The sequence below is a fragment of the Rosa rugosa genome, chromosome 2 (assembly GCF_958449725.1).
Source record: "Rosa rugosa chromosome 2, drRosRugo1.1, whole genome shotgun sequence".
Lineage (NCBI taxonomy): Eukaryota > Viridiplantae > Streptophyta > Magnoliopsida > Rosales > Rosaceae > Rosa > Rosa rugosa.
The window spans coordinates 64044060-64058660 of NC_084821.1; positions in this window are offsets into that span (position 1 = coordinate 64044060).

Below are 14601 nucleotides of genomic sequence, written 5' to 3' on the forward strand. Positions count from 1 at the left end.
AAAATAAAAGGTTAGAAAAACAAAATAATGAATATAATAACCAATAAAACATATAGCTTACCAAGGCATGAGACATTGATCGAAGCTTTCAAGAACAGTGAGTGGTAATTCGTAGAAAAATTTAGGCCTCATCAAAAAGCCCGCGGATCAAGTGGGCCGATGGAGGCCCGCCGGCTCTGAGGGCTAAAAGCCCGGCCCGGCCCGTTAAAAAGCCCGCAAAGCCCGCCTCGGGTGGGTAGTGGGCCGGCCCGCAAAAAGCCCGCAAAAGCCCGACCCGGCCCGTAGGCCCGGCCAGTAAAAGCCCGCTAGGCCCGGCCCGTAAAAGCCCGTAAAATATTATATATATATATATATATATGTAGATATGTGTGTGTGTGTTTATAAATATATATATACACACATATAGATATATATTTGTGTGTGTTTATATATATATATATGTGTGTGTGTGTGTGTTATATATAGATATATCTGTTTGGCTCCAATTTTGCTGCAGCTGGTCAACAGTCTATTTTCTTGCGCGGGCGTGCCAGCACCGTTCGGGTGCGGTCGTCGGGGGTGTCCCTTGACCTGACTTCTGTGGAGCGATTGTGGACGAGGAGAGCACCAACCTCGTCGTGGGATTCTTTGTGCCTCGTGGCGAGGACTTTTGCTGAACTTCTTGAAAATCACCAAATCGATACTCGATGTTGTAGATCGAGCAGAGCGAGAACCACCGGGAAGTGAGGAGAACTTGCTAAAGCGTGACTTTAGCTTGGCTGGGTTGCTAGGGCGTTACCCTTGCTTGGCTGGTTCTGTAACCGTTGTGGTCGCGGCACTACCGTCGGCTCCCGAGGAGACTAGGACCGAAGCACGTTGACAGAGGGTTTGGTGGCACTGAAAGTCGGCTTCTGAGAAGACTAAGACTAGGAGTGAGATCACCGCTAAGAGAAAGAGAAGGAGAGGGAGAGGAGTTGCTCTTAGAGAGGTTTGCTCTAGAGAGAACTTAGATCATCTTAGAGATGTTGTTGTTGTGTTGTGAATGTGTGTTTTAGAATGAGAAGAGAAAGTGTTTATATAGGGAAGAAAAAGAAGAGTGAAATGATGAGTGGAAGAAAAATAATGAAAGTGGAATATGAAAGTGATTTGTAAAATATGGAAAAGATAGAGAAATGATGAAATGAAAGCAAGGCATGAAGGTGCAACAACATGGAAGTGATGATGATCTATTAAAGAGATTGTCTTGAAAAATATATCCAAGGAAAAGAAGAAAAGCATCTAGCTTTCTTCATGTGGGTAGGAAACATGAACATGTGAATATTGAGCTGGTTTTAGGTCAGTTTCTGCCCCTTTATTCCTTCAATTATTTCTCCAACAAGACTTCATTATATTCCTTCGACTTCTTCATATGAAATGTTCCACTATGAGTGTAGATCACCCTGGTAAAATTTCAGATTTTTATTCCATGTGGTTGGGCCGAAAATGCTGCTGGACCTCTTACAGGTCCAGTTTTCCAGTTTTGCTTCTGTAGAAAATTGGGCTGATTGTTTGAAGGCCTTCCACTCAACAAAAGTTCTTGCACTCTTCATAAGAAATGATCCTTGGGCTGTCTAGAATGGATCTGGAAAGTTTCAGCACATTTCGATTTCATTTGGTTAGTCTTCCACCCCTCCTTCCTTGTCTAGCTCGGTTTTTTCCTAGCCGAAGTAGGAAAATATGCTAAAGTTGACTTGTCATACTTCCATGCTTCCGTGCTTCCATAGTAGGCTTTATTTAGCCTCTAAATATATATTTCGAGCTTGTCGACAATATATAGCTTGAGCCACTGACATTGGCTCAATTTCTCCAAGACACGCCTTGTCAGGCCAAAAAATGTTCATTTTGGGTCCAAACATTGCCCCCCAGACCTCGAAGTCAAAGGTCCTCGTCTTGACTAAAGAGGTCTTGAATCAGCACTCATCTTATAATGTTGTTGCTCCAAAGCCACTTGTATTGGCTTGACTGTTTCCATATAGGCCTCTAAATAGGCCATAAAGCTTGAATGCCACTATTGAATTGCCTTTGTCATGAACTGACGCTTCCTTTGCCAACTTTATTGCCCCCCATGGATCTAGCGAAACTTGGGCAGGTTGTAGGCAATCAAAACTTTTGCGTGCCCCCCATGCGAAGGAGACTGCTTTTGATCGCGAATGAGGATCCTTCTCTTCCTTGGTGGTAGCTTCGCCATGTGTATAGCAACAAGTATCTGCCTTGTTTGCTAGCTCTCTGTTGAGAATGCAATTGCTGCAAAAGAAGCCCAACTCGATGAACCTTTGGCTGCTTCTGAAGAAATGGGCCACAACCTGGCCCATCTCAGAGAACGGGCCACTCAGGCCGAAGCTAGTGCTATTGCGGCGAATCTCCGCGTGGAGGAACTTTGCTTGAAATTGAGCTTTGCGGGCCAATCTCTGTAGGCCCCCTCGAAAACTGTTCGGTCTCCTTACACGTCAATAATCCCTTCTTTTCCGAGATTTAAGGCATTAATCACTCGTTGAAAAACAACGGTCGTGAAAAAATAATCTCGTGAATAGAACAGTTATCTCCTCGAAAACCGCTCCTCACATGCTGCTAGTCCCTTTTTTCCCGAGATTTGGAATCACTAATCTCGATTTATTGACATCGGTTTTGAAATAGAACTTCATTCAAGGGTGGGGATTTGCCTGAATTCCCTATAAATAGTTGTATTTCGGGAAGGGAATACTCACAACAAATTTTCTGAAACATTCAAGAAATGGCCTTTCAATCCTTGCTTCTCTTTCTCCTCCTTCACAAATCTTCCCCTCATGAAATGACCTTTAGCCTCTAAATTTTAGGCTTTATGGCGTAATCTTAAGCCTGGGTTAGGCCTCATGGCGTAATCTTAGGCAACCCCTTGTTTCGTCCTTCTGGAGTTCTGCAACAAAAATGCCAGGCTTCAGATTGGTTTAGAAACACGAGGGGGCTCCAAGTGTGGGATCTCCGGTCATGTAAGATCATTTTTTGAGAAAATCCCATACGCGGAGCGAAACGGGGAGAGGGAGGACGGCCACTCTGAGGTTCATCTTTCCTCCTCTGTTTCCTTTCTTCTGGACCTGGCCCGTGTTGTGCCCTCCAGATGGAAGGAGATTTGGTTCTCACCTCCTTCTCCCCCTTTCTCTTCTTGATAGAATCTTGGAGGGATGAGAAGGGATGGACTCTTTGAAGGAATGGGTTCAAGCTACAGAATGGCTGTTCCTGTACTTCACGTCCAGCTAATGGTGGTTACCAAGGCTAGAGGGGGTGCAGAGACTCAAGCTGATATTTGGTTCCTTCACTCTCTGCCCCTCCTTGAGATAATGGCGCGGCTCAACCCGGCGTTGGATTCCATAGCTGCTTCCACTTGAGAAAAGATTTAGAAGATAATCCGAAGATTCATGTTTTGTATTCTAGCCACTTTTGGCTTTGTAATGAATGTACTGCTTTTGGCCGCAAAGCCACTTTATGAATACAATAATATTTTCTTATCCTGATATTCAAATATCCGTGAGAAGCTGTGTCAACGTGTCTCGCAAGGCCCCAAATATAGGCCCCCATAGTTGTATATTGAAAATAATACGAACTTTTAAATATGCTCCGCATCAAAAAGAGCCTCGCGGCGAGGGTTTTGAGAAAATATGTATCTTTTGGATCCACTTGCTGGCTCCCAACTCAAAACTCTTAGCGCCAATAACTCCTTCTTTTCCGAGATTTAAGGCACTAATCACTCGTTGAAAAACAACAGTCGTGAAAAATATTCTCGTGAAAAGAACAGTTACCTCCTTGAAAACCGTTCGGTTTCCCCACATGCTATTATTCCATTCTTTTCCGAGATTTAAGGCACTAATCACTCTTTACTGACATCGGTTTGACTCTTCTTTTCAACCGTCCATCCAAGGGTGGATATTTGCATGCCTATATCTTCCTCCACAATCTCCAATCCCAAAATCATATCATCAACTCGAATATTTCTAACAGCAATTACTCATCATCATCACTCTTCAATTCTCGCATTCTCTCAATCCATCACCAATGGAACCACAAACCCAGCAACCAACCGTGGATGGAGGAAGCAACAAAGCAGCCGGGAGTAGTGCTAACATGCTTTGTAGGCGGAGCAGGTGGACTCCCACTACAGATCATATAAGAATCCTCAATGAGCTTTTCTACAACAAGGGAGTTAGGTCCCCAACTATAGAGCAGGTTCAGAGGATTTGTCTCCAGCTGAAATGGTACGGCAAGATCAAGTTCAAGAACGTCTATTATTGGTTCGTGAACCAAAGGTCTCGAGAGAAGCAGAAGAAAAGGTCCACTTCGGATGTTCATGTGCCCATGCAAAGATCAGGGATTGTTGGTGATGACAATGGTACCAATTGGAAACCTGAGGATCAGTATATTAACTTCGGATCTTCTGCATCTGCTTCTGCTTCTTCAGCTGGTGTGATTGCTTTTAACGGGCAGATGGGGAACTATGGTGGTTATGGATCTATGGACATGGAGATTGAAACCCTTCCTCTGTTCCCCATGCATGGTGATGACATCTTTGGTAACATGAAGACTACTTCCGATGGAGGTGGCGGTCACGGTGGTGGCTCTCACATTTCCCTTGAGCTCAGCCTTTCCTGCGAGGGCAAAGCTGAAAAAAGTTTCCGGAGCCGCTGACTCGGCTTAGTAGTTTCGCGAGTGTAGGAACACTTAGAATTGCCCCTTAAGAGTTGTATTAATGATTTTTTTTTTTTTTTTTTTTTTTTGTTAGGCTAAATGGGCTTAGTATTGTATAGTGTTGCCCCCCTAGTGTTGATAGGCAAAGCGAAGAAACGATTATGGGCCTCAAAAACAGGCCTTCATGAATGGGCTTCGCGAGTGTAGGAACACTAGAATTTCCCACGAAGGCTTATGCATGCGAAGAGACTGACTAATAAATTAATCCCTCAATGTTTTGACTCCTCAGTAATTATGGATTGCACTATTTTTTTTTTTTTTTTTTGTTAGGCTAAATGGGCTTAGTATTGTATAGTGTTGCCCCCTTTTTTTTATTATTTATTATTATTATTATTTTTTTTTTTTTATAAGTAGTTGAATTCAATAAGACAATGTGAATCAAGGTTTAGACATGCGGCCCAAGTATAGTCGCCTAGACACAAATTTTCTTTCAAATCCTTTGGGCAACCTTACTGAAATGGCCAGGTGGGGGAGGGCGAGCAAGAGAGGCAGAATCCATTTTGGCATGAGCTACTCCCACATAGTGGTTTAGGCCCATTTGCACGCACTTCTGGATTCAAGAACCTGTCATGAACGTTGTCCCCTTTCTAGACACCATTTCACATAGGCTATACTTACTAAGATGAGAAATGTCATAAGTGTGAAGATAGTTCAACAAGTGTTAATAAAAGCCGCCCTTAACCTTAAGGGACCTAAACTAGGCACCAATAAGGAGTTTAGGCCAATATTAACAAAAGAGACTTCACCTATTCCGTTATGATTCACAACCCCTTTACCAAATTCAACTGTTTTTTTTTTTTTTTTTTTTTTTAATGAAAAGAAAAATAGAAACGAAAAATTAACAAAAAATTAAAAGCAAAGAAAGAAAGAAGCTAGCAACACTATGTTTGGCTAACCTCTAGAAGACCACGGGGGAGGCCATCTATGCTTCATTCCAAGCTCCGATGTATCAAAATTTGTAGGGTAAAAATCCCTCCTGTGAGAGCTTGTAGAAAAAGAACAAATACACTTCTCGTTGAAGAATTTGGAGGAATTTGGCTCGTGAGAGGGGTAATCTTGCCCCCCAAGTATCTTTGTTGGTTGACGAAGCATGATCTTCAATTGCACGTTTGGAGATGAAGATGTTTCAAGATCGGCTTTGTCGCCAACTACCATGTCATAGAACATGGTGTCTTCAGGATTAGCCACAGATTGGCCATTATAGACGACCACTTGCTGGTCTGAATTCTCCATATCAAGAGCTTCACTTGCTGGATAATTGTAAACAAGAGTTAACTTGTATTGATGATACTCAAATTTACAGTTGCGAAGGACAACTTGGCCACTAGAATAATTGTTCTGGCCATTCATGCAACGTGGGTTGTAGATGTGCCCTCCACATATATCAAAGCCACCGCTTGGCCTTGAAGAATATATGAAGAACTTCAAGTTGAATTGATTAATAAAGCCACAGATTGGCTTCTGTAGGCCACAACTTAATTGATAATTAAGTTGGCCTTCTCCATGCACAGCCTCTGTGTAAGGCTGTGACTCACCAGTGAGACCCTTAGGTTGATTGCCACCTATAGGCAAGTTAGTCTCAGAAATGACCTCTTCGCGAGCAGCTTCTTGATGTTCCAATTTGTCTTGATGCGAACTGACTTGAGTAGCCAAGCTGGAACCTTCTTTGCGCAAGGTCGCGAACTCCGATGAGGTCTGTTTGTGCTGGGTCGCAACGACATTCATCGACTGCTGGTGGTTTTCTTGGGCTGGTTGGGTCACGTCGGCCAGCTGCTCCCAAGTCTGCCACGAATCTTGTTGGGCTGATTGGAAAAGTTCATCCATCCTCTTCTGCTGCGCCGCCAGGACCTTTTTCAAATTCGCATAATACGAAGCAGTGTTCTGTTGAAAGATAGCAAGTCGCTCCTCTATGCTTGCATTCTCCGGAATGGGAATGGGCACATAGCCTTCTATCGTCGCCATGACTTCAGGAATTTCTTTTGGTAAAGATTTTCCTCTGGCATCCCAATGATGGTGAACACAAAAAGACTCTGATATAGTCCCACTGGGCGTGCCAAAATGTTTGTTTTGAAGCCCGGTGGTTGAATGTATTCAAGAGAAAAAGAAAAAAAATTCTAACCTTGTCCCACTGGGCGTGCCAAAATGTTTGTTTTGAAGCCCGGTGGTTGAATGTGCTTCAAGAGAAAAGACTCTGATGTTGTCCCACCGGGTGTGCCAAAATGTTTGGCTCCAATTTTGCTGCAGCTGATCAACAGTCTCTTTTCTTGCGCGGGCGTGCCAGCACCGTTCGGGTGCGGTCGTCGGGGGTGTCCCTTGACCTGACTTCTGTGGAGCGATTGTGGACGAGGAGAGCACCAACCTCGTCGTGGGATTCTTTGTGCCTCGTGGCGAGGACTTTTGCTGAACTTCTTGAAAATCACCAAATCGATACTCGATGTTGTAGATCGAGCAGAGCGAGAACCACCGGGAAGTGAGGAGAACTTGCTAAAGCGTGACTTTAGCTTGGTTGGGTTGCTAGGGCGTTACCCTTGCTTGGCTGGTTCTGTAACCGTTGTGGTCGCGGCACTACCGTCAGCTCCCGAGGAGACTAGGACCGAAGCACGTTGACAGAGGGTTTGGTGGCACTGAAAGTCGGCTTCTGAGAAGACTAGGACTAGGAGTGAGATCACCGCTAAGAGAAAGAGAAAGAGAGGGAGAGGAGTTGCTCTTAGAGAGGTTTGCTCTAGAGAGAACTTAGATCATCTTAGAGATGTTGTTGTTGTGTTGTGAATGTGTGTTTTAGAATGAGAAGAGAAAGTGTTTATATAGGGAAGAAAAAGAAGAGTGAAATGATGAGTGGAAGAAAAATAATGAAAGTGGAATATGAAAGTGATTTGTAAAATATGGAAAAGATAGAGAAATGATGAAATGAAAGCAAGGCATGAAGGTGCAACAACATGGAAGTGATGATGATCTATTAAAGAGATTGTCTTGAAAAATATATCCAAGGAAAAGAAGAAAAGCATCTAGCTTTCTTCATGTGGGTAGGAAACATGAACATGTGAATATTGAGCTGGTTTTAGGTCAGTTTCTGCCCCTTTATTCCTTCAATTATTTCTCCAACAAGACTTCATTATATTCCTTCGACTTCTTCATATGAAATGTTCCACTATGAGTGTAGATCACCCTGGTAAAATTTCAGATTTTTATTCCATGTGGTTGGGCCGAAAATGCTGCTGGACCTCTTACAGGTCCAGTTTTCCAGTTTTGCTTCTGTAGAAAATTGGGCTGATTGTTTGAAGGCCTTCCACTCAACAAAAGTTCTTGCACTCTTCATAAGAAATGATCCTTGGGCTGTCTAGAATGGATCTGGAAAGTTTCAGCACATTTCGATTTCATTTGGTTAGTCTTCCACCCCTCCTTCCTTGTCTAGCTCGGTTTTTTCCTAGCCGAAGTAGGAAAATATGCTAAAGTTGACTTGTCATACTTCCATGCTTCCGTGCTTCCATAGTAGGCTTTATTTAGCCTCTAAATATATATTTCGAGCTTGTCGACAATATATAGCTTGAGCCACTGACATTGGCTCAATTTCTCCAAGACACGCCTTGTCAGGCCAAAATGTTCATTTTGGGTCCAAACAATATCTATATATGTGTGTGTGTTTATATATATATATATATATATATATATATATATATATATATATATATATATATATATATATATATATATCAATATATCATGTATGTGTGTGTGTGTTTATATATATATAGAGATATATATATATATATGTGTGTGTGTGGAAGTTCTTATACTTCTATATAAAATATGTGCATATATATATATATATATATATATATATATATATATATATATATATATATTCTAAATATCGGTTGACCAATTCGATCAGATTCGAAAATATGGTGAAATTGGCTAAATTTTTTACCACACTCATAATTTATTGTAATAAACTCATCCAACGGTCGGTTTTTCCATTTTCTTTGAATTGATAGGGGTTGCTCTTAGGAGTGTATGATATATAAATATAGGTTTATAAGAGTAACTACGTTTGACCTAGTTGATCGAATTCGAAACGATAACCAAATTTGCTAGATTTTTTACAACCACCATAAAATATTATAATCTCTCAATCGAGCGGTTGGTTTCTCCAAATTCATCTTCCACTTCATGGTTGTTTTAGAATGGACCTCAACAATTTAAATGCAATGTATAAGTCATACAACTTTAGGAGACAAATTAGTATAGGCCAACGTATTTGTAATTAAAAATTGAAATTTTTATCTTATGTCCACACACATCCATCGATGAATTATTTACAAGCGTGATGTAAAAAAATAAACAAGTTTTGCATTCATCACGCCATCGGTCAACCAAGAAAACATGCAAGTGACTACAGTTGACTAATCCGATCGAGTTCGAAACTATGGTTAAATTGACTAAATTTTTAACCACAGTCATAATTTATTGTAATAATCACATCCAACGGTCGGTTTTCCCATTTTCTTTGAATTGATAGGGGTTGCTCTTTGGAGCGTGTGATATATAAATATAGGTTTAGAATAGTAACTAGTGTTTGGCTCCAATTTAACTGCAGCTGGTCAACAGTCTCTTTTCTGCGTGGGCGTGCCAGCACCGTTCGGGTGCGGTCGTCGGGGGTGTCCCTTGACCTGACTTCTTTCAAGCAATTGTGGACGAGGAGAGCACCAACCTCGTCGTGGGATTCTTTGTGCCTCGTGGCGAGGACTTTTGCTGAGCTTCTTCTTGTTAACACAATCGATACTCAATATTGTAGATCGAGCAGAGCGACATCACCGGGAAATGTTGAGATCTTGCTAAAGCGTGACTTTAGCTTGGCTGGGTTGCTAGGGCGTTACCCTTGCTTGGCTGGTTCTGTAACCGTTGTGGTCGCGGCACTACCGTCGGCTCCCGAGGAGACTAGGACCGAAGCACGTTGACAGAGGGTTTGGTGGCACTGAAAGTCGGCTTATGAGAAGACTAGGACTAGGAGTGAGATCACCGCTAAGAGAAAGAGAAGGAGAGGGAGAGGAGTTGCTCTTAGAGAGGTTTGCTCTAGAGAGAACTTAGATCATCTTAGAGATGTTGTTGTTGTGTTGTGAATGTGTGTTTTAGAATGAGAAGAGAAGGTGTTTATATAGGGAAGAAAAAGAAGAGTGAAATGATGAGTGGAAGAAAAATAATGAAAGTGGAATATGAAAGTGATTTGTAAAATATGGAAAAGATAGAGAAATGATGAAATGAAAGCAAGGCATGAAGGTGCAACAACATGGAAGTGATGATGATCTATTAAAGAGATTGTCTTGAAAAATATATCCAAGGAAAAGAAGAAAAGCATCTAGCTTTCTTCATGTGGGTAGGAAACATGAACATGTGAATATTGAGCTGGTTTTAGGTCAATTTCTGCCCCTTTATTCCTTCAATTATTTCTCCAACAAGCATTCCAAATTTCACTATGACCTCTTCATAAAAAATGTTCCATTATGAGTGTAGATCACCCTGGCAAAATTTCAGAATTTTTGGTATAGTGGTTGGGCCGAAAACGCTGCTGGACCTCTTACAGGTCCAGTTTTCCAGTTTTGCTTCTGCAAAAGATTGGACTGATTGTTTGAAGGCCTTGCACTCAAAAACATCTCTGGCACTCTTCATAAGAAATGATCCTTGGGCTGTCTAGAATGGATCTGGAAAGTTTCAGCACATTTCGATTTCATTTGGTTAGTCTGCCACCCCTCCTTCCTTGTCTAGCTCGGTTTTTTCCTAGCCGAAGTAGGAAGATATGCTAAAGTTGACTTGTCATACTTCCATAGTAGGCTTTATTTAGCCTCTAAATATATATTTCGAGCTTGTCGACAATATATAGCTTGAGCCACTGACATTGGCTCAATTTCTCCAAGACACGCCTTAATTTCTCCAAGACACGCCTTGTCAGGTCAAAATGTTTATTTTGGGTCCAAACATTGCCCCCCAGACCTCGAAGTCAAAGGTCTTCGTCTTGACTGAAGAGGTCTTGAATCAGCACTTCTCTTATAATGTCGTTGCTCCAAAGCCACTTGTATTGGCTTGACTAAAATTACTTGAACAGTAGCCTCTCTCCCTCTTAATTATACATAGTGAGCATACATATATTAATCGCCAGTCTTCCTTCGCGAACCATCCTTTGCGAGGCCATGTAATTAAAACCACTTCGCTGCCAACAATTCGCAACCCAGCTTTCGCCACAATTACTGGCAAAAATAATGATTTGACCTCTTCCACTGCTAATACCATACTAGGCATATTAAATGCCTCTTGTATATGTGCCCAGACCAATACCAATGGCCTCTTAAGTATATTAGCAAGTTCCAGCCACTATTAGGCAAGAACACAATTTTTTGTATCCTCCGCGACGCACAAATTTGAAACTCTTTTTGTATTTTTGTATTTTTTTTTTTTTTTTTTTTTTTTTTTTTTAATAAGACATTGTGAATCAAGGTTTAGACATGCGGCCCAAGTATAGTCGTCTAGACACAAATTTTCTTTCAAATCCTTTGGGCAACCTTACTGAAATGGCCAGGTGGGGGAGGGCGAACAAGAGAGGCAGAATCCATTTTGGCATGAGCTACTCCCACATAGTGGTTTAGGCCCATTTGCATGCACTTCTGGATTCAAGAACCTGTCATGAACGTTGTCCCCTTTCTAGACACCATTTCACATAGGCTATACTTACTAAGATGAGAAAGGTCATAAGTATGAAGACAGTTCAACAAGTGTTAATAAAAGCCGCCCTTAACCTTAAGGGACCTGAACTAGGCACCAATAAGGAGTTTAGGCCAATATTAACAAAAGAGACTTCACCTATTCCGTTATGATTCACAAATGACGAAAATAAAAATGAAAAGTGAAAATTGACAGGAAATTTAAAAACAAAGAAAGAAGTTAGCAGCACTATATTTGGCTAACCTCCAGAAGGCCACGGGGGAGGCCATCTATGCTTCACTCCAAGCTCCGATGTATCAAAATTTGTAGGGTAAAAATCCCTCCTGTGAGAGCTTGTAGGAAAAGAACAAAGATACTTCTCCTTGAAGAATTTGGAGGAATTTGGCTCGAGAGAGGGGTAATCTTGCCCCCCAAGTATCTTTGTTGGTTGACGAGGCATGATCTTCAATTGCAATTTGGGAGATGACGGTGTCCCAAGATCGGCTTTGTCGCCAACTGTCGCCAACTTCTCTTGATCAAAGGGATGATCATGGGTCATATCTTGCCCCCCATGCATCTTATCAGTAGCCACATATTTGGCTTGATCAGTGGAGAAATCAGCTATATGTTCAGAGACAACTTTCTTGTCCGAAGAACAATCTTGTTGATGACCTTCTCCATGCACAGCCTCTGTGTAAGGCTGTGACTCACCAGTGAGACCCTTAGGTTGATTGCCACCTATAGGCAAGTTAGTCTCAGAAATGACCTCTTCGCGAGCAGGTTTTTGACATTCCAATTCGCCTTGCTGCGAATTAGCCAAGCTGGAACCTTCCTCGCGTAAGGTAGTGAACTCAGATGTGGTCTGTTTGTGCTGGGTCGCAACGACATTCATCGACTGCTGGTGGTTTTCTTGGGCTGGTTGGGTCACGTCGGCCAGCTGCTCCCAAGTCTGCCACGAATCTTGTTGGGCTGATTGGAAAAGTTCATCCCTCCTCTTCTGCTGCGCCGCCAGGACCTTTTTCAAATTCGCATAATACGAAGCAGTGTTCTGTTGAAAGATAGCAAGTCGCTCCTCTATGCTCGCATTCTCCGGAATGGGAATGGGCACATAGCCTTCTATCGTCGCCATGACTTCAGGAATTTCTTTTGGTAAAGATTTTCCTCTGGCATCCCAATGATGGTGAAAAAAAAAAAAATTCTAACCTTGTCCCACCGGGTGTGCCAAAATGTTTGTTTTGAAGCCCGGTTGTTGAATGTCTTCAAAAGAAAAAATTCTAACCTTGTCCCACTGGGCGTGCCAAAATGTTTGGCTCCAATTTAACTGCAGCTGGTCAACAGTCTCTTTTCTGCGTGGGCGTGCCAGCACCGTTCGGGTGCGGTCGTCGGGGGTGTCCCTTGACCTGACTTCTTTCAAGCAATTGTGGACGAGGAGAGCACCAACCTCGTCGTGGGATTCTTTGTGCCTCGTGGCGAGGACTTTTGCTGAGCTTCTTCTTGTTAACACAATCGATACTCAATATTGTAGATCGAGCAGAGCGACATCACCGGGAAATGTTGAGATCTTGCTAAAGCGTGACTTTAGCTTGGCTGGGTTGCTAGGGCGTTACCCTTGCTTGGCTGGTTCTGTAACCGTTGTGGTCGCGGCACTACCGTCGGCTCCCGAGGAGACTAGGACCGAAGCACGTTGACAGAGGGTTTGGTGGCACTGAAAGTCGGCTTATGAGAAGACTAGGACTAGGAGTGAGATCACCGCTAAGAGAAAGAGAAGGAGAGGGAGAGGAGTTGCTCTTAGAGAGGTTTGCTCTAGAGAGAACTTAGATCATCTTAGAGATGTTGTTGTTGTGTTGTGAATGTGTGTTTTAGAATGAGAAGAGAAGGTGTTTATATAGGGAAGAAAAAGAAGAGTGAAATGATGAGTGGAAGAAAAATAATGAAAGTGGAATATGAAAGTGATTTGTAAAATATGGAAAAGATAGAGAAATGATGAAATGAAAGCAAGGCATGAAGGTGCAACAACATGGAAGTGATGATGATCTATTAAAGAGATTGTCTTGAAAAATATATCCAAGGAAAAGAAGAAAAGCATCTAGCTTTCTTCATGTGGGTAGGAAACATGAACATGTGAATATTGAGCTGGTTTTAGGTCAATTTCTGCCCCTTTATTCATTCAATTATTTCTCCAACAAGCATTCCAAATTTCACTATGACCTCTTCATAAAAAATGTTCCATTATGAGTGTAGATCACCCTGGCAAAATTTCAGAATTTTTGGTATAGTGGTTGGGCCGAAAACGCTGCTGGACCTCTTATAGGTCCAGTTTTCCAGTTTTGCTTCTGCAAAAGATTGGACTGATTGTTTGAAGGCCTTCCACTCAAAAACATCTCTGGCACTCTTCATAAGAAATGATCCTTGGGCTGTCTAGAATGGATCTGGAAAGTTTCAGCACATTTAGATTTCATTTGGTTAGTCTGCCACCCCTCCTTCCTTGTCTAGCTCGGTTTTTTCCTAGCCGAAGTAGGAAAATATGCTAAAGTTGACTTGTCATACTTCCATAGTAGGCTTTATTTAGCCTCTAAATATATATTTCGAGCTTGTCGACAATATATAGCTTGAGCCACTGACATTGGCTCAATTTCTCCAAGACACGCCTTAATTTCTCCAAGACACGCATTGTCAGGTCAAAATGTTTATTTTGGGTCCAAACAACTAGATTTGACCTAGTTGATCGAATTCGAAACGAAAACCAAATTGGCTATATTTTTTACAACCACCATAAAATATTACAATCTCTCAATCGAGCGGTTGGTTTCTCCAAATTCATCTTCCACTTCATGGTTGTTTTAGAATGGACCTCAACAATTTAAATGCAATGTATAAGTCATACAACTTTAGGAAGAAAATTGGTATAGGCCAATGTGTTTGTAATTAAAATTAATTTTTTTTATCTTATGTCCATGCACATCCATCGATGGAATATATACAAACGTGATGTGAAAAAATAAGCACGTTTCGCGGTTGTCACGCCATCGGTCAACCAAGAAAACATATAAGTGACTACGGTTGACCAATCCGATCGAATTCGAAAATATGGTGAAATTGGCTAAATTTTTTATCACACTCATAATTTATTGTAATAAACTCATCCAACGGTTGGTTTTTTCATTTTCTTTGAAT